The sequence below is a fragment of the Fukomys damarensis genome, unplaced genomic scaffold (assembly GCF_012274545.1).
Source record: "Fukomys damarensis isolate Sample0158 unplaced genomic scaffold, DMR_v1.0_HiC HiC_scaffold_36, whole genome shotgun sequence".
NCBI lineage: Eukaryota > Metazoa > Chordata > Mammalia > Rodentia > Bathyergidae > Fukomys > Fukomys damarensis.
The window spans coordinates 18,738,936-18,761,073 of NW_022900948.1; the positions used below are offsets into that span (position 1 = coordinate 18,738,936).

General features: G+C 36.1%; 1 long non-coding RNA gene across 1 annotated transcript in view; it reads left to right on the top strand.

The window, feature by feature from the left end:
- Positions 1-22,138, top strand: part of LOC104855495 — a 40,206-nt gene that overhangs the window by 3,548 nt on the left and 14,520 nt on the right. The window contains exon 2 of the long non-coding RNA XR_778420.2: positions 9,361-9,438. This is a non-coding gene — a long non-coding RNA (uncharacterized LOC104855495). The remainder of the gene's footprint in view (positions 1-9,360; positions 9,439-22,138) is intronic.

Here is a 22,138-nt window from a genome sequence, read left to right on the forward strand (position 1 = left end):
TGTGTATTCCTTCAAGGGCAGTGTGCTAACAGTATCTCTAGAGAGTTACCTCCTTTTGAGGGTCCTTTCCTGGTGCCCTAGAGGAAGCATTTTCAGTAAATTCTATCACTGAGACGAGTCAGGCATCCACTGAGCCATGGCTATGCCTTCTTTAGCCACATAAGATCTCAGATGTGGGATCAGGAGGCTCCTCCTTGGATGGTGGCTGTTCCTTCTATCTGTTATATCTCTCCATAGTTTTCTTCCTTTTATGTCATTTTCTTTATTTCTTATGGGGTCATCCCTAAACTCTCCCTCAGTTTCCTCCAGGCATGAGCTTTTATAGTCACTATTCCTCATTGTCCCTCAGTTTTCACCTGAGACCTTTACTCACCTCAAGCCTCAGTTTAATCACCTTTCTTAGGGACACTTTCTCTTGGCTGTGTTGAATGGCTTTTATTCACTTCTGAGCATATTGTATAACTCTTTCAGACTGTTTTTCATGTTTGCAATTTTGCATATGTTTCCATATTTTGGGGGATCTATGTCCAACTCCTCTATTACACATTCTAAACTCCTTGAGGGCATGGGACTGTAGTTTTCTTGGCTGTCTGTGTAGTACCAGAGCCCAGCACCTGTTACAAAGGATGCAGGCATTCCTGGCTCATTCGGATGTCTTGACCTCACAGCATTCTAGTCCATTCTCCTATTTGCCACAAGGTGGCAGGCTCGTATTCTGGTTCTTGATTTCCTTTGAGAAAGAAGCAGGGCTTCAGGTTGAAATGCCTTTGAGCCAGAAGAGCATCCCTTTGAAGTGAGGGAGTCATGTTACAGCAAATTTCTCTGAAAATGGCCTCTGCATCTTCCCTTCACTGACTCTGAGGCTCTGTCTGGAATACTAAAAAGCAAGACAAAGGGAGAGTCTCTCTGGTGAGCCCAGAGGGCTATTATATTATTTAGAAATCAGTTTTAGGGAGAGCACAGGAGCCCTGAGCTTTGATTTACATGAAAAAATAACGTGTAGAGTATTCACTGCTTCTCTTTTTGGCTTTATTTTGTATTAACTATGGTACTTGGGGCCATATCTGGCTGTCTACTAAGTTTTGTAAATAAAGTTTAATTGGAACACAGGCATGGATGGCTGTTTGTTCCTATATCTTCAGTTTTTTTAACAACCACAAGTAGTTGTGACAGAGTCGATGTAGTTTGCACAGAAATATTTACTATATGACCCTTTGCAGACACAGTTTAGGAATATCTAATTTATATGGATGTATGCTTTGTAGAAGTCTTTATCTGGTTAGCATTGAGATGGGGTTTTTTTTTGGGGGGGGTTGAGACAGGGTCTCACTATGTACTTGAGACTGACCTGGAACTCACTGTGTAGTCCAAGCTGGTCTCGAACTCACAGCGATCCTCCTGCCTCAGCCTCCTGAGTACTGGGATTACAGGCATGCGCCACCACGCCTGGCCTAGATGGATTTTCATAAAAAGTGATTTGACCTTTTTAGGGGAAAGGCCTGATTTTTTTTTTTTGGTACCAAGGATCAAACTCTGGTTCTTGAGCTTGTGAGGCTTGCAGCAGAACCGCTGAGCTAAATCCCTGGCCTGGCTTGATTTCTTTCTAAGAAGCTCTGTAGACTTCTCAAACACAAACCGTTAGGGCAAAGAGAGCTTGCAGTGAAGTATTTCAGTTCCTGAACAAAAACAACTTCCAACCCAGATTGATGTACCCTGCAAAACTATCTTCCAAAATCAGTGGAGAAATAAGATACTTCCATGACAAAGACCAACTGAATAAATTCGTAGCCACCAAACCAGTTCTTAAAATGTTCTGAAAGATATTTTAGAAAGAGGTAATAAAGACCACAATTCCACAGACACCAACTGAAAGAAGTCACCTGGTGTTATAGTTTGGGACTAGGTGTCTCTCCAAAGCCTTATGTGGTCATAGGTGGGTGAATCTAGAGTGTGTGATGCTAGGATTAAGGGTGTGTGATTACTACAGCACTGCATGTGAGTGATTAGTTTGGCACTGCCCTAATTTTGGTAGTCTCAATAAGATAAAAGGAGCAGAAAGACACTGTTAGGGTCCCTTATTACCTTTGTTACTGTGTGTGCACCAAGGTGTTTCTCCTCTGCAGTGCCTGTTTGCCATCCCTGTCTTAGAGCCAGCTGATTATGGACTGAAACCTCTACAAACTGTGAGACAAATAAACCTTTCCACCTTCAACTTTGGATATCTACCTGGTATTTTGTCTCAGCAACAAGAGAAAAGTTACTAACACACCAGGCAAGGCAAGCAGTTAAAGAGAGGAGAAAGACAGGGAGCGAACAACAGGAAAACAATATGACAAGTATAAGTTAACACATATAATGTATAACCATCAGTGTAAGTGGCCTCAATGCACCAATCAAAAGAAGCAGACTGACAGAATGGATCATGAAACATGATCCAAAAATTTGCTGCACACAGGAAAAACATTTAATTAAAAGAATTAGTAGACAAAGTAAAAGAATGGAAAACAATATTTCAGGTGATAGGACCCCAGAAAAAACAGGGGTAATGATACTATTTGCAGATAAAGTGAACTTCAAGCCAAAACCAATCAAGAGAGACAGAGAAGGTCACTATGTACTTATAAATGGAAAATTCCAAGAGGAAGAGTAATACTTGTAAATATATATGCACCAAATACTGGTGCACCCAATTATATAAAACAAATATTAATGGGCATGAAAAATGAAATAAGCACTAATACATTTGCAGTGGGGGAACATCAAAACCCCACTGTCACAAATAGATTAACTAGACAAAAAATCAACAAAGAAATATTGGAGCAGAACCAAATCTGTGAACAAATGGATCTAATAGATGTCTACAGAGTGTTCCACCCCATAGCATCAGAACACATTCTTCTTAACTGAGTATGACATGGTCTCCAAAATAGACCACATACTAGCTCGTAGAACATGCTTAAGTAAGTGCAAATGAAATTATCCCACATATATTATCAGACCATAGTGCAATGAAAGTGGAAATGAATAGCAAAATGAACCATGAAAAGTGCATAAACCCATGAAAATTAAGCAACAGTCTCCTAAACAACCAGTGGGTCACAGATAAAATTAAAGAAGAAGTTAGTTTTTATAATTACGTGAAAATATTGATGCAACATACCAGAACTTATGGGACACAATGAAAGCAGAATTATAAGGGAAATATGTAGTAGTGAAATCTCACATCAGGAAAACAAAGTGAGCTTAAATAAACAACTTAACTTCAAACTTGTAGAATAAGAAGAGTCAAGCTCAAAGCTCATACAAGGGAGGAAGTTATAAAGATCAGAGCAGAAGTTAATGCAATTAAGAGTAAGAAAACAATACAAAAAAATCAATGAATTGTGTCGATTCTTTGAAAGATTACATAAAATTGATAAACCCTTAGTCAACCTTATCAAAAAGGAAAGAAAAAATTCAAGTCCATGTAATTTGGAATGAAAAGGGTGAAATCACAATGGATCCTGCAGAAATCCGGAAGATCATTCATTAATAGCTACCTCAAGAATTTTTATTCTTTAAAAAAAATTCTTTTTTGGTACCAGGGATCAAACTCGGTTCCTTGCGCGGACCACTGAACTAAATCCCTGGCCCAAGAATTTTTATTCTAATAAGATGGAAAGCACAGAAGAAATGGAAAATGCCTAGATAAATATGAATTAACAAAGCTCAATCAAGAAGATATAAAAACGGTAAATTACCCAACATCAGTCAGTGAAATTTAAGATGTAATTAAAAATCAGCCAACAAAGAACAGCTCAGATCCTGATAGATTCTCTGCTGAATTCTGCAAGAAATTTAAAGAAGCTCTAATACCTTTACTCCTCAAACTCTTTAATGAAGTTGAAAGGGAAACAATACTCTCAAAGTCATTCCTGGAAGCAAGTATTACCCTGATACCAAAACCAGAGACAGACCCAACCAAAAAAGAGAACTACAGACCAGTCTCCCTAATGAACACAAATGCAAAAATCCTCAGTAAGATACTGGTAAGCAGAGCAGCAAATCATCAAGAAGATTTTACACCATGACCAACTAGGATTCATTCCAGGGATGCAGGGATGGCTCAACACACAGAAATTAATAAATATACCACATCAAGAAAGCCAAGAACAAAAATCACATGATCATCTAACAGATGCAGAAAAAGCACCAGACAAAGTCCAACATCCATTCATGACAAAAACCCTACAAAAAATTGGAATAGATGGTATTTATCTCAATTTGATGAAAGCCATCTATGACAAACCAACAGGCCAAAATTGAACAGGTCAAAACTGAAAGCTTTCACTCTAAAATCAGGAATAAGACAAGGATGTCCATTACCATCACTCCTATTTAATATAGTTCTGGAAACAGCTGAGCAATTAGACAAGAGAAATAAAAAGAATAAGGACAGGAAAGGAAGAAATTAAACTGTTATTATTTGCAGATGACATGATTCTCTACATAGAAGACACCAAAAACTCCACTAAAAGACTTCTTGATTTAATAACCAAATTCAATCATGTAGCTGGACACAGTCAGTACTCAAAAAAATCAATAGCCTTCCTGTACACAAATAACAAACTCACTGACAGAGAAATTAGGGACACCATGCCTTTCACCATAGCATCAAAAAAAAAAAATCAGGAATCAATTTAACAAAGGAAGTAAAAGATCTTTACATCAAAAACTACAGTAGTCTGAAAAATGAGATTGAAAAGGATATCAGAAAATGGAAAGCCATCCCTTTCTGGTGGGTAAGAAGAATCAACATAGTAAAAATGGCCATAGTCTCCAATCTGTTATACAAATTAATGCAATCCCAGTCAAAATACCAAGAGCATACCTCACAGAACTAGAGGAAACAAACCTAAAATTCATTTGGAACCAGAAGAAGTCCAGAATAGCAAAAACCATTTTGGGCAACAAAGGGAAGGTAGAGGACATCACAATCCCTGATTTAAAATTATAATACAGAGATACTGTGATAAAACCGGCATGGTACTGGCAAAAACCCAAAACAAAACAAAACAAAAACCCCCCAAAAACCAAACAGACCTGAAGATCAGTGGAATGGATTAGAAGATGTAGAAGCAACTCCAAACACACTCAGCCACCTTATCTTTGAAAAGGGGGCCAGACACTTTCACTGGAAGAAAGTCTCTTTAATAACTGGTCCTGGGAAAACTGGCTTTCTACATGCCAGACTAAAACTAGACCCATTTCTCTCACCATACACTATCAAAATAGATCAAAGATCTAAATATTAAAGCAAACACTAATTCTGCTGGAAGAGAGAATAGGTAGAACTGTTGAAAACATACATATAGGCAAAAACTTTATGAACAAAACCCATGTTGCATAGGAAATACTACAAAGGAATCAGCTGAGATGTCATCTTATTACAAAGCTTTTTCACAGCCACAGAAATCACCAACAGAGCAAAGAGACAACCAACAGAATGGGAAATACCATTTTCCAGCTGTTCCTCAGACAAAAGACTGATAACTGGAATATATAAAGAACTGAAAAAGTCAAATCCCCCCAAGTTTAAAGACTCAAATATAAAAATGGGTCAGATGAAATATTCACTTCTCGGATAAAGAAGTACAAATGTCAAATAAATATATGAAAAAAATGTTCAATATCGCTGGTCATTTGAGAAATGCAAATTAAAACAACACTGAGAGCCAGGGAGTTAGCTCAGTGGTTTTGCCACCTGCCTCACAAATGCAAGGTCCCAAATTCAATCCCCAGCACCAACAAAACAAAACAACAACAACAATAAAAAACACTGAGATTCCACCTTACTCCAGAAAAAATGGCTGCTATTAAGAAATGAATCAATAACAAATGCTGACAGGGATGTGGGGAAAAAGGAAGACTTCTCCACTGTTGGTGGGATTGTAAACTGGTGCGACCACTGTCAAAATCTAGGATTAGCCAGGCGTGGTGGTGCATGTCTGTAATCCCAGCACTCAGGAGGCCGAGACAGTAGGATTGCCATGAGTTTGAGGCCAGCCTGAATTACATAGTGAGACCCTGTCTCAAAAACCAAAAAAACCACAAACAAACAAAACAAACAAATAGAAAACTAGGACTAGAAGTTCCCTTTGACCCAGAAATCCCCTTTCTGGGCATCTTCCTGAAAAAATTGAAAGCACCATACCACAGTGATACATGCACACCCATGTTCATAGCAGCACAATTTGTAAGAGCTAAATCTTGGAAACAATCCAAATGAAAATCAACTGATGAATGGATAAAGATGATTTTTTATACAATGGAGTATTAGTCATAAATAAGGATAAACTTGAGACATTTATAGCTAAATGGGTGCACATTGAGGCCATTCTCATAAGTGAAATAAATAGGACACACATATGTAACTACCAAATGATTTCTGTGGTGTGAGAAACTAAAAAAGGACCAAAATATATAACAGATAATGTGAAATAGAAAAAGTTTAAATAGTAAGGGGCAAGGGGGTAAAGGTGAAAGAAAGAAAGGGAAAAGGGGAAAAAAGGAGAAAAGAAAAAATAGAAACAAAGCTTTTGTAAATGAGGGGAAAAAGTTGAAGGGAGGCAAGGGGAATGGGAAAGAATTAGATATAACACGTGCAGTTATAATTTTCATATAACAAATATGATCATTATGTATATCTAAATTGTACCATTGTACTTAATTAAAAATAACAATAAATGTATTAATACTAAATTCATTAATTAAACAAAAAGAAGCAAATATTGGGGTAGAATGATATAGATCGCTTTAGGTTTCTTAAAAATATAAATATAAATTGGAATTCTATGTGTTAATTCAAAAAGTATATATCTAAGTGTGCTGTATCTTTTTACTTTTTAAGAAGGATGAGCATGTATGATGTGAATTCCTCCTAGTTTCTTAGCATGCATTCCCAGAGCAGAACTGTTTTACTAATTATTTGTAAAGATACCAAAGGCCCTGTAGCTCTTTACCTTTCATTCAAGAAATATTCTCAGCAGGCATAGATATTGTGGCTTAATCATGAGTTTGTAAGTGCTCAGACAACACTGGATCAAAACCATGTTAATTCACTCTGTAAATTTTACATAGTCAAATGTACTTCAGACAGATCATCTTTATGCATAACCTTTTGGGTTTTTGTTGTGTATTTTTTTTTTTTTTTTTTTTTTTTTTTTTACAGTTTCTCTGTTCTTCAGGAAAATCAGAACCAAGCTAATTGTTTTTAAGCACATGGATAAGATGAGCTGGGCCCTGTTAGGTCCACTTAGTTTAGGCAGATGAGCACTTTCACCTTGTGGCAAGGTCTATTTTGGGCAAGGTTTGCAGAAAGGACTGCCAAAAGGGAAAATTCTCAGCTCATGAGTACTGGTGACAAACAAAGCTGGTGGGCTATCTACCTTCCGCTCGACAGCACCTTTTTTTCCAGGAAATTTCTTAGGTATAGAGAAGAAACTCCTATTTATATTTCAAGATACTTATGGAATAGAATCTTTCTGTCTGTGTAACAAAGGATTTGGGCATGGGACATGGGAGAGTGTTGGTATTTGGTCCTGTCCTCCCGGGATCCCTTCCAGATTATTGTACTTAAATAATTTATTTTAAAATATTATTTTCCAAATAGTTTTTTTTTGTTGTTTTTTTTTTTTTTGTTTTTTGAGACAGGGTTTTACTATGTACTTGAGACTGACCTGGAACTCACTATGTAGCCCAGGCTGGTCTCGAACTCACAGTGATCCTCCTGCCTCAGCCTCCCAAGTACTGGGATTAGAGGCGTGTGCCATCATTCCTGGCTTCCAAATAGTTTTTTTAATAGAAAAGAGAGGAAACTGCAGCTTTCATTATTCTTTGATTGGCAAGCTCTCCAAATGACGAGTTCCACTAAACTCTCATTTTGGCTCTGAATAGTGGATTTTGAACGTTTCTCTCAGCTTTTAATTTTCTACAGCTGTGCACAAGGAGAGATTGTAGGTGTAGAATTATTGCTCATGTCATGTCTTAAACAGTTATGCTCTCAGTGTTTAAAAAAAGGCTGGCATTGTTTGCACAAAAGTTTGTGATTCCCTCACTAAAGTAGTGATAAATTTACTTTTATTGAGTAAATGTCTTATGTCATCTTATAATAAAAGCTGAAAAAAATCAAATAATCTTTTTTGATATTTGCAGTCTATAGCTATTTACATATTTAAGGGATTTCAGTGTTTAACTTCAGTTATTTGAGGTTGCAGAGTTCTTGATTTATGTTTCTCTGTGCTGTTTCCTCAAGAACTCTACATAGTGTGTTATGTTTATGTATTTTCTGTATTTGCCTGTGTGATAATATTTTTATGTTGTTTTCACATATAAAAAGGTGCCCAAGCATAAGATTTTTAACCTAGAGGATTATTCTTGAAAAAAAAGAGCCCACTTTAGTAACTCTGTTAATAATAGTGCTAAATACTATTTTTAAAAACAAGAAATCAAAATTCATACAAATATAAAATAAACATGCATAAAGATTTTATATGACTCATTAATTAATGAGGAAACAAAAAGATGTTACAGTTGTCCCAAAGGAAAAGTCAAAGAACCGCACATTACAAAGCCAATAGAAAAATGCTGAATCAAATTACAAATAGATGCAAAATGGGTCAATCTATGAGGCAAAAATCAATTGTATTCCACTAGATGTGATGAATTTGCATTTTTATGGACACAAATAATTTATATTATTTCAATTTTCTATAATTTACCGAGTTGTAAAATAGCTGAAAGACAAAAATTGATATAGCCTGGTAAGGGGGTGCTAGAGAAACACTGTATTCTCTTTGGTTCATTATAATGTCTTAAAAATTTTTTTTTTCTGTACAATGATAACATTTGTCTTTAGTGTATTTGGTATAGTTTTAAACATGTTACCTGTCTTAATTCAATAAGCCTTCATCAAATTATCTTTATTTTAGAGATGAGAAAATGAAGGCCTTGAGATTTCAATTTGTTCATGATAAATGAAGGAAGCCAAAATTTGAAAAGAATATATGTCCTACCCTACATATGTAACTACACATCTACGCACAGAAAGATACTAGGACAAATGAATGTGTTCTCTATCACTGGCTTATCCACTGGATATCTATGATTTATGTTAAGGGAGAAAAGGAATCTGCATTGCAATGTCTGTGGAATTATTTTGTTTCTATAAAAATAAGCAATAGGAACTTTCAACCGTTGCTGGCAGAAGTGCAAAATGGCTGGTATACTCACTTGGAAGATCACTAGGAGTTTTTTTCTCACTCTTTTTCTCTTTCTTTCTTTCTTTCTTCCTTCCTTCCTTCCTTTTTTTTTTTTTTTCAGATAGGGGATGCTTTGTTGCCCAGGCTGATCTCAGAGTCACAATCCACCTGCCTTCATGTCCTGAGTGGAGAATTACAGGTAATTACAGAATTACCAACATGCACTGCTATGCTGGTTGTTTCTTTCAAAACTTAGCACACTCATCATTTGATTCATCAGGAACACTCCTTGGTATTTACCCAAGTGAGCTGAAAGTAGATCCATATGACCACCAGTATATGGTTGTTTATAGCAGCTTTATCCATAATAATATTTTACCAGCTATATTGGTCTCCTTTACCCTAGTCAAGTTACACATAAAGTTAACCATCACAGTAGAGAGCCTTGGACGCATTTATATGCTAACCTGAAGGAAGCAGTAGAAGAGAGATGGGAAATGGGTAAGTGTGAGATGGGCTGTGAATTACTAGGAAGAGGGCCCTAAGACGTTGAGGCATGAGAGCCAGAATACAGGTAGGAAGGGTAGTTCTTATTTTTCTTTTTTCTCCAGTACCTGGGATCAAAATCAGGACCTTGCCCTTGCAAGGCAGGCACGGTGCCACTGAGCTAAATCCCCAGTCATAGGAAGGATAGTTTTTAAATAGGACAGGAGAGTCTTAATTATAACAAGGGACGGAAAAAGGAAAATTGAGATGTTTTTTCATCTGACAGTATCCTTTATGTGATAGGATGTAAGAGTATCTGCTGGGGATGGAGAAGTTAAAGAGGAGATTAGACATTTGAAGAGAGTGGAAAAATGATTAAAAGAAAAATTTAAGAAGTGAAGTTCAAAGTGGGAGAGCAAACTGACTAGGAAAATCCTGTGGTTTTTTTCTCAAGTATTTTTAGAAGCTCAGATACATTCATGGAGCAGGTAGGTGACTGGGAATACTGGAGATTAGTCAGGTAATGTGAAGAATTGAAAGCAACATGGAAACAAAATTGTGTAGAGTGAGCAGGAAGCTGGGAATAAGCTGATATCTGTGAAAAGGTGGAGGGCCAATGAGCAGGAGGTTTTGGTGAAGTCACAAGAGTAGGAAGCTCTAGTCTAAATTACTGTTATTTCAGGAGATGACAAACTCCACTAGATGACCACCCACACTGGAAAAGATGGAAAGGGTCTGAATAATGTACTGTAATTCAGGAGAGCTATTCTTTTTCAACAGTACCACAGGTATTTCCCACACTTTATTCTATTTATAGCTTCAAGAGACCCTATCTTCTTACTCATATGCCATTAAACCAATAACATTTAAAAATTGCATAATCATAATTGTGCCTACTGGTGCACATCTGCAGTCCTAGATACCTGGGAGGCTGAGGCAGAAGATTCACAAGTTTGATGCCAGCCTGGGCAATTTAGTAAGGTCCTGTCCATAAAATAGAATTAAAAAATGAAATAAAATGTGGGGGGATATAGCTTACTGTGAGGTCCTGGGTTTAATCCTCAGTACTACAAAAATTGCATAATCAGAAATATCTTTAGAGGGAATGACAATAAAAATATTATCTTTATCCAATGACCATGCTCAGTTCCCCATTGCAATATCAATGGAGAGAAAATAATATGAAGATGAAATTGACTTCAGTGACATTTGAATTGCAAAAAAGCCTTATGGGCCATGAGAAATAAGAGAAAATGACTCTATTGGTGGTCACTGATTAGCACATTAAGAACTTTTCAGTCATCTGCATGCGTGGTTCCCTAATATTTTATTTCCCATAACAAATCTGTCTTTCTAATATGTTATTTACCTGGATCAGTACTGGTGCAAACCAAAATGGAGATGTAACAAGTACTTTGGATGACTTTTCTTTCTCTTGTTACCTGCTCATAGAATGGTGTGATTAAGCTGCATAACTCTCCTGGCAACAATGATAGGCTTTCATAAGACATCCTGTTTGTGATTGTTCCTATCCTTATTCCTAATGCCAACTATTCCAGGTTCTTTTGAACTCAGGGTTGCCTTTCCTCTTGGAATAGACCCATTCTTTTAAGTCTTTTCTTGGCTTACAGTTTGTACAGGTTTTAGTCCATAGTTGGCTGGCTCCAAGGCAGGTTGGCACCACAGAGGGGCATCGCAGAGGAGAAATAGTTCATGGCAAACAAAAGACAGCCAAAGCAGCAAGCAAACAAGTCCAAGTGACCTTAGTAGCTTCTTACTGCCTCTTTTTATATTTGATCTAGGCTACTGGGCTAAGGGTGGATGCCAAACCAATCAGTGGACTGGTTTAGTAATCACACACTCTTAATCCCAGCCTCACACACGCTACATTCAGCCACCTCTGAAAAACCCCCACCTTTGACTGCATGAGGCTTTGAGGGGACATCTAGACACAAGCCATAACACTGAGTTTCTGCATTCATCAAATAGGAATAATAATATTTAGTCATAGCTGGTTAGAGGATGTATAATTTAGAACAGTCTGCAGCTCAAGGGAAGTGTTTTATAAATGTTAGCTTTTATTTATATTTGTGCATCTAATTTCTTGGGCTCCCAGTTGTCCAGCTTCAAGGCAAAACTTCCTCCTTTAAAGACTGGATGTGGAGCCTGTGCATTCATTCTTCTAAACACTGCAAGCACTGTCATTTACCAGGTTCACCTCCCCAAGGTCATGTCTGGGCTACAAAGAAATTGTTGCAAGTTCCACCAATCCTTCTTGGTCATTGCTTATCACCTTTGTCTGTACCTCCAGTATCACAAGAGTCCTAGATATTGCTTTATTCTCTACTGAGGAGGTTAGCAGAGCTTAGTATTTCATAAAATGGACTGAAGACTTGAGTTAGAAAAACTACAAAGCTTTTCCCTGTTGCTCCTCTAGCCACTGCAGTTTGGCTTCTGTTTCTTTTGCCTTGGTTTTGAAGAGTATACAAAAGTAGAGAAAAAAACCCGAATTCTTTTGTCCCACAACTCAGCCAAAACCTTTGCCAATGTGTTTGTCAATCACATTTCATTTATTTTATCCCTTTTCTGGAGTATTGGAAAGCAAATCTTAGACATCACGTCACTTTACCCATCGAAGCTTGACTATGCATCTCTAAATGATAAGTATTTCTAAACATATGTATTTTTTTCACCATGGTATTTTCACACCCAACAAAGCATCACAATTTCATGTAATGTACCATCCCTATTTAGGTTTCCCTTCTTGTCTTAAAAACGCATTTGCAGTTGTTGGTCAAATCGCAGTCACACATCACATGCGTGAGAAGTGCTTCCTTCTTTTCCCTTCTGCTGTAGCTTCTTCCCACTCTTCCTCACCTCCTCCTTTGAGACGCAACTCTTGTATTTATTTGTAAACTTTCATATGGGAAAAGGGAAGGGGAGCGCTTACAGTCAAACACTAGATGTCTTACATCTGGAGTTGGGTAGGTTACTGTTAATTTGTAGCTATAATTCAAAATCCGTCCCACCTCCACCCTTTCCAGAAATTGTTTGAGGAGGTCACAGAGAAAGGAAGCCCATGTTTTCATAAGAATGCTGATAGCATACATCCAAAAAGTGACAAGCGAATTTTGTGAAAATAGGGAATGATGACAAACAAGATGAAATATACTTTTGAAAACAGATTGAATTATAGCTTTTGAAGACAAGAGAAATTACAGTAAAGAAGATTAAGTATGCATCTGAAAAGAAATTCAGACACTATATAATTGAAATAAATCACCATATTCTCATGGTTTATAAATTTAGAATAAGGATATAAAACTCTTTTGATTATAGCTGTGCTTAATTTTCTCACCATTCTTCCCTCAGTGCACGGTCAAGTCTTCACATTTATGTTTGTGCACTTGTAGGCTATAATTATACTGAAGGAACACTTCTGAGAGGTTGTGGTAATTTGACTGTTTTTTTTTTCCACATTGAACGTGACCCCCACATTCTGCCTTCTTGCTAAATACTTTAGCCAGAGTGATTTTTAAGGTAAATAACCTAACCCCTGCTCATTAGTAGTTTCTCAGAATAAACCAAAATTTCTTGGCTTATAAAGCTTGAATGGCTCTCCTCCTGCCTATCTGTGCAGCTTTATTTGGACCATCTGCCTTTCCCCCACCATTGCTTCAGGCAGAATAATCTTATCTCAGTTGCCATAGAATGTTACCTCCCCTTCCTATGCCTGATTGGAATACCCTCTCCCAAATCTCATCCTCCATGCACGTTGGGTGGCTTCTTTGTTACAGAACCATATTCTATTCTTTCCAAGCACTTATCCAAGTGTGTGATCATTAATTTATTAATGTGACTATGTGGTTAGATCTGTGTTCTCCATTCAGCCTATATATTGCCCAACACATGTAAATGGTGGTCCTTCTGTTAAACTTGTTCAGAAAGTCAAATCAATGTCTGTATACCGTGGTGGAGGTAGAAGGGTCACAGTCAACACTTTTATGACAATGCTTAACAAGAGAAAAGCACAGGAGATTTATTTAGTCAAAGTTTACATGACATGGGAGCTTTCAAATTAAAGACTCAAAGATCTAGAGAAAGCTGTCCATTTTTATTCTTAGATTAGATGAAGAGTGGAAGCTTGCGTAGAAATGTGATGGGCTAAAAAAAAATATGATCTGACATAGGAGACTGAATGGGGGAACTTAGCAAGGGCTGTCTTTTCAGCATCTCTGGCCTCTTTGGGTAGCATTCTTTCCGCCTGGACATGGGGCAGGATCCTTCTACAACGAGGGTCTGGTAGTCTACTTTCAGATAAAATAAGTCAAAGCATTCTTTTATGGCCAACTTCTCCACACAAAGTCAGCTAAATGTTAGAGTAATATGTTTAGCCTTTATGGGTTGCTTTGGGGGAAAGGATCCTAGTTTCAGTGACCAGCATTGGGGAGAAGAATTCTACTTTTTTGAACTTTTGGGGCGAGAATGAGGGGTGGGAGATAGAGAACAAGAAAAGAACTTTCTTTTCCTGAGGCTCTTCTGTTGTCCTTTAGTTCAAAGTACTTAAAATACCAAAGTACCATATTGTGGGGTACCCTTGGCTGGGCCTCAACCCCATTTTATAGCCAGCACACAGTAAAAAAATATGTATTTATTGACTGAATAATCAAATGATACTAGAGATAGTTTTTATTCATCCTCTTTTATGCAGCTTTAAAAATTAAAATTCCTCAGTTTTTGGGGACTCATTGGTACATAGTAATCATTCTCATCTGTATTGGTTATAGTCTATAAAGATTCTCTGAAAACCAAGTCAGTGGATATGGAACCACATATCCTGCTCCTATAGGGAAAATACAGGATTAGGTTTCCAATGGCCTCTGCTCACACGATTTTTGTCAGTTAATCAATATATAACCTTATATGCTTCTATTAAATGACGCTTTATTTGATATTATTGTTGGGTTAGTAACATGAAACTCATGGCCAACAGCACTGTACACATGCCTAATGGCGGTTTACCTTTCATACATCTTTTTTCCTGAAAGTGTATTACAGATGCTTTCTTAATAACAGTAAATGAAACTTCAGCTCTACATGTGGGAGTGGTTTTAAACAGTGAAATCACTAAACAAGACAAAGCTCACCAAAGCAGAAAAATGTGGAAAAACCTGGCACTAAATAAAATGAGGAAATGACATTGTGCACTACATAAGAATTGAAATAAGGCAGAATTTCACCTCCTTGGACCTCTCCTGAGAGTGTGAGTGTGGAAGAACTCAAAATTTTCACCACCACATATATTTGAGAATGACTGCAAAAGCACTATGGTTATTATTTTGGCATTACAATAAATTATCACAAACAGGTGAATCTGCAAATATTGAATCATAATGAGGATTGATTATACGAGTATATATTACAAAACATTAAATATATTTTTCATATTTTTATTAAATATAAATAAAATATATAACAATTGCTAATATCCTTTACATAAATAACATTGTACTACTTGATGATATAGTTTTTGAAAATATATTTTCTTCTTTTGGTGCTAGCCTCCTACAAAATGTATTTTAAATGATTTTCCCAGGCCAAAGTTTTATGTATATATTCTTGAATATAAGGATTCTATGGGATGTCAGTTTGGGAAGTGCTAAAATTAGGGAATGAACTGTTTGTGGCATCTGAAAAAAGCCTGTGTCTCAGATTCTTACAGTTATGCTTTGAAGAGAATAGGGTCACTTGTGCCAAAAAGGGAGCAAAGTCTGTATCCCTTTCACTTTTGAATATTTTACCCATCTTCCAATACTTTGCTTTCCTAAGCTCTCAGCTTCTTTTATGATATCTCACTGGATGGTGATCTTTTTGACATCAAAGTTTACCTATTCATGAGGGAGGGTATTAAGTATTAGTTTTATGAATAGCATTAAGAAAAATTAGAAAAAAAAGAAAAATTAGAGTTCTCGTACTGTTTGCAAAAATGACTTCCATTACAAAACATGATATGCAAATATTTAGGAAACATCATGGTTTAGTCAGTGCCTCAGCATCAACTTGTTAGATTGATGTGCAATCTAACATGCCCAGGGATCTTGTTCTGGGCTCCACTTCATCCTCTAACTCTCTAGGCATTTAACAAGAAAGTGTGGATTGTCCTCAGTCCAAATAAATTTAATCCGGTGGCTCTTTTGGAGATGTTAACTATTTTTAAACTCTCAGTGCAACAATATAAACAATGCTACATACATTGTAAATCCTGGAAGTAATTTCAGGTCCATGGAAAACAGAGCTCAAGGAAGCTTGTTGTAATGATATTATACACTTGAGGTCACTCAAGACTCAATTATTGCTGATGCTGCTCACAGCCTGGCATTCAAATTCTCTCATTTTCTGAGTTCTAAGAATCATACAGTACTTCTGATGTGTGAAAACATTATTTGATAAAGTCAAGAACATTATTTGATAAGCTGTGCAGTATACTTTCAACTGCATACAATCCCTAAAAGTTGATGTGTTGATTTTTGCCTTTTAAAACTTATATTCCCTCTTTATGCCCATATTTTTTTCTTCTAACTTACATATTGAAATGGAAAACTACTCTAGTTACAAATATTTTCGTGGTAGCTTTTAAAAAATGATTTCGTGAATAGCCTGCAATTATTAAAGAACTAGAACCCAACAGATAATTTGAGTTGGCAATTGTGCTATCCTGTTTTTTTTATATATACAAGGTGTGACTGAAAAATATAATATGTATTTAAATTTTAAAAATTTTCTACAGTGAAAAACACATTACCATTAACTCCCTTCAAAAACTTCCCCATAGTTCAATCCCTGGTACAAAAAGAAAAAAACCAACCAAAAAAAGAACTTTCCCTTGCTTAGAGTACACTTACTCCATCATTCGTAACACTTTTTGCCTTACCACATTCTTATCTTTTTCATGAGTGTTTTCAGCTGTACTCTCATGAACTGAGTCAAAACGTTTACCTTTCATGGTCGTTTTGACTTTGGAGAAGAGCCAGAAGTTGCATGGCACCAGATCCAGTGAATGATGTGGATGAAGATACCCCTTGATGTTTTTACCAGCCTGCTTTACCACTGGATGGCACTCAGCAGCAGCATCCACTGTATTTTTTTTTGTTTTTAATAACAACTTGTAAAGGCATTCATGAATAGGGCTCTCAGAACTGCTTCAGAAAGTGTAAGAACAAGGTCATAAGCATACTTGAAGCTAGGGGTTTAATTTCAGGGAAAATGAATGGCAATGTGTCTACTACTATAATAATTAAAAAAATTAAACATTCACAACGTTTTCAATCTTTTATTGCATTTATATACAAAATTCAGATAGGATGAAAAGTAAATTTTAGTTGCAAAAATTTAGAACAAAATGATAGTGAAAAATCTTCCTGTAAGAACCTATAGGATATGACTAAAATGTAAAGTCAAGGCCCTCATCCGTGGCCTTAATTCTTTAAGTGTGAATGAAAGTAAGTGAATGATCATAAGTAGAGTTAAAAGGCAAACAACAAAGAACCCTATAAATAATTCTTATAAAGCAATATGAAAGATTCATTGTCATAGAAGAAGGGTAGGCCTGGCAAACAAATCTGAGTCCTCAGACTTGGGATTTGCTTTGGAACTCCACCAGGCTTTTCTGATTTGTATCGAGTTTCCTCCCCTATCATCTCCTCTAGCAAAAGGAATGAAAAAGGCAGTTCAAGAAGGGACAGATACAGATGACAATAGGTCTAATAAATGTTCATTTGTATGAAATAATAAACTGCCAATGGTGCTGGGGATGTAACTGAGAGGTAGAGCTCTTGCCTAGCATATGAGACACTCTGGGTTTGATCCCCAGCACCTCAAAAACAACGAAACAACAGCAGAAACAAAACAAAAACCAAAAATCCTACAAAAAAAACCCTGCCAAATAAATATAGTACTGATCTATAACTCTGTCCTACCAAATTATCAAAAATGAAAAAGACGTAAAAAAGAGTTGAGATATATTACATGTACTGGCTTACTTCCAAGATGAATATAATTATCATGTACTACAAACATGTACTAATAGAAATTTAAAAAGTTAAAAAACCTTCCCATGAGACTGAGAAAGGAAAATATCCTGTGGGCAAGGGTTTAGGAAAATGAACGACTATGTGCTGCCTGGAAGTGTAAGTTGACCGAGCTATTCTGAAGGACGCTTCAGCCCCATTTAACAGGAATCTCTTCTGGTCTATCAATTCCACTACCAGAAGTTTATCTTAAGGAAATTTGGGATAAGTGTAAAGTTAGGTGAATGGATTCTATAGCATATATAAGAGGGGAACATAGATGATTGTGCGTTTAACTTACTGTTATTCTTATCATTTGCTATCATGTATTAGACCTAAGGCACTATACTGAGTAAATGTAATATCTCACCCATGAGATCAATCATTTAAAATAGTTGCAGCATAGAGTATATTAGCTCTTTGTTGGTGTGACCAAAGTAGCTGAGACCAACAGCTTCTTTTAAAAGAAGGGGGAAAAAATAAAAGAAGAGAGGTGTCCTTAGCTCACGGTTTCAGAGGTTCATGATCAGCAGGCTCCAGTGCAGACACATCATGGTGGAAGGGTGTGGTAGAACAAAGCCACTCAATTCATAGCACCAGGAAAGAGCACCAGCCAGAGATGCCCTCCGAAGTCATGCCCAGTAACCTACCTCCTCCAATGGGGCCCCATCTCTTACCACGAGTGTCAGTGGAGTAATCCCCAGGTGAATATAGTGTCCCCATGCTCTGGTCACTTGTTTAGCTGTCTATCTAATGAAGTTGACAATGACGTTTAACTGGTACAGATGGGTTATGTGATTTGTTAAAGGTCACACAGTTAGAAACTAGCAATGCTTAAATGAAATCTCAGCCTTACCACCATGGTATCCTCTAGCACTGAGGAAGTATGTTGAATAACAGAAGTAAATGTTTATGATATGCTACTATGTGAAAAAAGTCAGGCCATACTCAGTTTTTCCAATGGATACAGGCCATTTCACATTTTCAATTTTTCTGATACTTTTTGTTAAATTTCCTTTTTTAAGGAGTTAGTCTATTTCATTTGATATTTTCAAATTTATTGGTATAAAGTTGTTGATAATATCCCAATTATAGTTGAATATTTCTAGAAAGTTTAGTTGATGTTATTTTTTAATGCCTGTTTTTCTTGGCCTTGAAGGGGGTTTGTTAATTTTATTAGGCCTTTCAAAGAAGTACCTTTTTGCTTTTTAATTATTTCACATTTGTGTTTTTTTTTTTTTTTTTGGTTTTTGAGACAGGGTCTCACTATGTAGTTGAGACTGACCTGGAACTCACTATTTAGCCCAGGCTGGTTTTGAACTCACAGCGATCCTCCTGCCTCAGCCTCCCGAGTGCTGGGATTACAGGCGTGTGCCACCACTCCTGGCCCTACATTTGTGTCTTATTTAATTAATTTCTGATCCATCTTTATTACTTTCTCTTTTCTATTTTCTTTCAGTTTAATTTGTTTTTCATTCTACCTTATTAGAATGGGAGCCGAGACCACTGATAATTTAGTTTTTTTCTTGGTTTCCTAATACGTATGTTTAAGACCATAAATGTTCTTCTAGGTGTGCCTTTTGTTTTTCACCTATAAAAATGGATATTTAAAAAAACACTATTGTCATTCTAAAAATTTTCACTTTATCATTATCATTGACTTAAGGACTATTGACTTATTGGTAATTTCCAAACATGAAGAAATTAAAGTTATTTTTTGGTATCGATGACTGCCTAATTGCAATGTGATTAGTAAAAAAAAAAAATGTATTATTTAAATCCTTTGAAATTTTTTGAAACTTGATTTTTGGCTCAGATTTTGGATAATTTGGTGTTCTGTGGTATTTGAAAAGAGTGTATATTTGATACTAGTTGATTGCAGGTACACTGTCCATCAGGTAGTTTGTTAATCTTGTTCAAATCTATGTCCTTACTGATATTTTGTTTGCATTTTTATGTTACCCAGAGACTACGTTAAAATCTCCAAACATGATGTAGATTTCTTTATTATTTATTTCTACCAGTTTTTTTATTTCTACCAGTTTTTTTTATTTCTGTATTTTGAAGTCATGCTCTTAGTTTTATACAAATTTGGAGTTATGTTTTCCCTTGAAATTTACTGTTCCATCTTATAAAATCTTCCTTTTATTTTTAGTAATGCTTATTAAAGCCTACTTTGTCTCAAGTGAAGATCCATCAGCTTTCTTTTGGTTAGTATTTCCATGGCCTATGTAATTTTCCCATCCTTCTACTCTTAACCTTATTTGTTTATGGTGTATCTTTCATGTAACCAAGTTGGTTATCTATTTAGTTTCTATAGTAATGGGGATCTTTCATGTAACCAAGTTGGTTATCTATTTAGTTTCTATAGTAATGGGGATTAAATTCAGGCCTCACACATGCCAGGACGTGCTGAGCTACATTCCCAATTCTTTGTATTTTGTTTTAAGACAGGGTCTTGCTTGATTGCCCAGGCTGGCCTCAGCCTCCCCTAGTAGCTGGGATTACAGGAGGATACTACCGTGCCCCACTTTCTATTACCTCCTGAAGTCTTGACAGTTAACAAATATGAGCCAAGGCCTGATTTTGTAATGTTTGCTTATATTTGTCTAATTTTCATCATGGGTTAGTTCAAACCACTAATGGTGTGTTATGTGGAGCTGGAAAGAGATGCATTACAACTGATTACAGGTGGGTGCTACCACATCCAGCTGAGATGTATAGAATTTTTGTCGGATCATGGATGATTTTATTTTTCATGTCCTTATCATTTGTATTTTCTGAAAAGTATGTGAATTTTTAATGTTTATTAAAATTAACATATGTAAAAATAAATAAAACTAACATATATAAGGGCATTAAATTAGATTATGAACTAGGATACTAATAGAAACAGTCACTTTTAATTGTTTAAGTTATCTTTTTTTCCAGTACTGGGGATTGAACGCAGGACCTTGCGCTTGCCAGGCAGGTGCAGCGCTGCTGAGCTGTATCCCCAGCCCTGAGATATCTTTATAACAATAATAAAAGATATGTAAACCAAAGATTATCCCTAATTCCCACATGTAAATTTATCTTTAATTTTTTTCAGTCTGTATCTGTATTCCATATACAGAGATAATAGTATACGTGCTAAGTGACTGCTCATAGCAGTGAATTTTAGTGATATGCTTCAGAAACTAGCATCCACATTGTTTTCTAATACCATATTTACAATTCCAGTTCAAGTTCTTAAAATTTTTATCTAGAATTTAAAAATTGGCAGATTTACAGACTTCTTGTCCTATCTAAAAGGTTTACAGCTAAAATGTCATAGAAATGGTTGACAATATTAACACCACTAGAAGATGTAGATGGTGTCTTTATACCAATATTTTTCTTTCTAATCAGAAGGGATGTAAGAATTCTGATTCAGAATATTACATTTGACTTTGCCTGCCTTTAAAAGCTTCCTTTCGCTCAAAAAGATTAGTTTTCGCTCTCCTTTATTTGAAATCCATTTATCAAACTCTAGATGTAGTTCCGTTCCCAGAACAATGTCTATGTGTCATTAATGGTGATGGTATTGATTTCTAATAATACTAGTCTCTGACGACTTGAAATCCTTTGATGATATCTCCATTACCACTGATAAACTTTTGGAAAAGACAATTTATTAGTCAGACTCACATTAACATTGTTATAGTTAGAAGCAGCTTAATCCAATTCATGACAATGTAAGAGACAGCCAAATTTTAATTGAAGACTGAACATAAAAAATGGAAGCATTTCAAGATTCTTAGTAGCTAGATAATGTTAATTAGGTGAAAATAGGAAATAAAAATGAATATTCTCAAAAATAAAAAGTTCTAGGACTTAGTGCAGTAAGACAATGCTTTCTGAAAATGGTTCTGCTAATTCTTGGCACATTTAAAGCATCAATTATATTATGAAAAAACAGGCCTGATACCCACTCTTCTGAAAATGTGGTGACTGTAGGTAATGAAGTGAACTTTTTAATGAAAGGGTCTAGTAAAGAACTCAAGCAAAAGATGGGTCTCTAGAAATGTGCTTGGAGGTTATAGAACTCTGCCTCTTGTTTTCTACATGAGTTCAAGAGATTATTTTAGGCATTAAGCAGGGGAATTTCATTAAAACTCCTAGAACAGCATTTGGCCTAGAGCAAATGACCTGTGAATATTAATTTCTTTTCTCCATTTCCTAGAACACAGATACCTAGTTTTTTCATTTTTGAGATGAGCTCACCATGATTTTTTTGTTGCATTAATCATCTAATCTGTGATAGAAAGCAACCCTCAAGTCTCAGAGGCTAATAATAAAAACAAAGATTTCTTTATCTCATTGCAC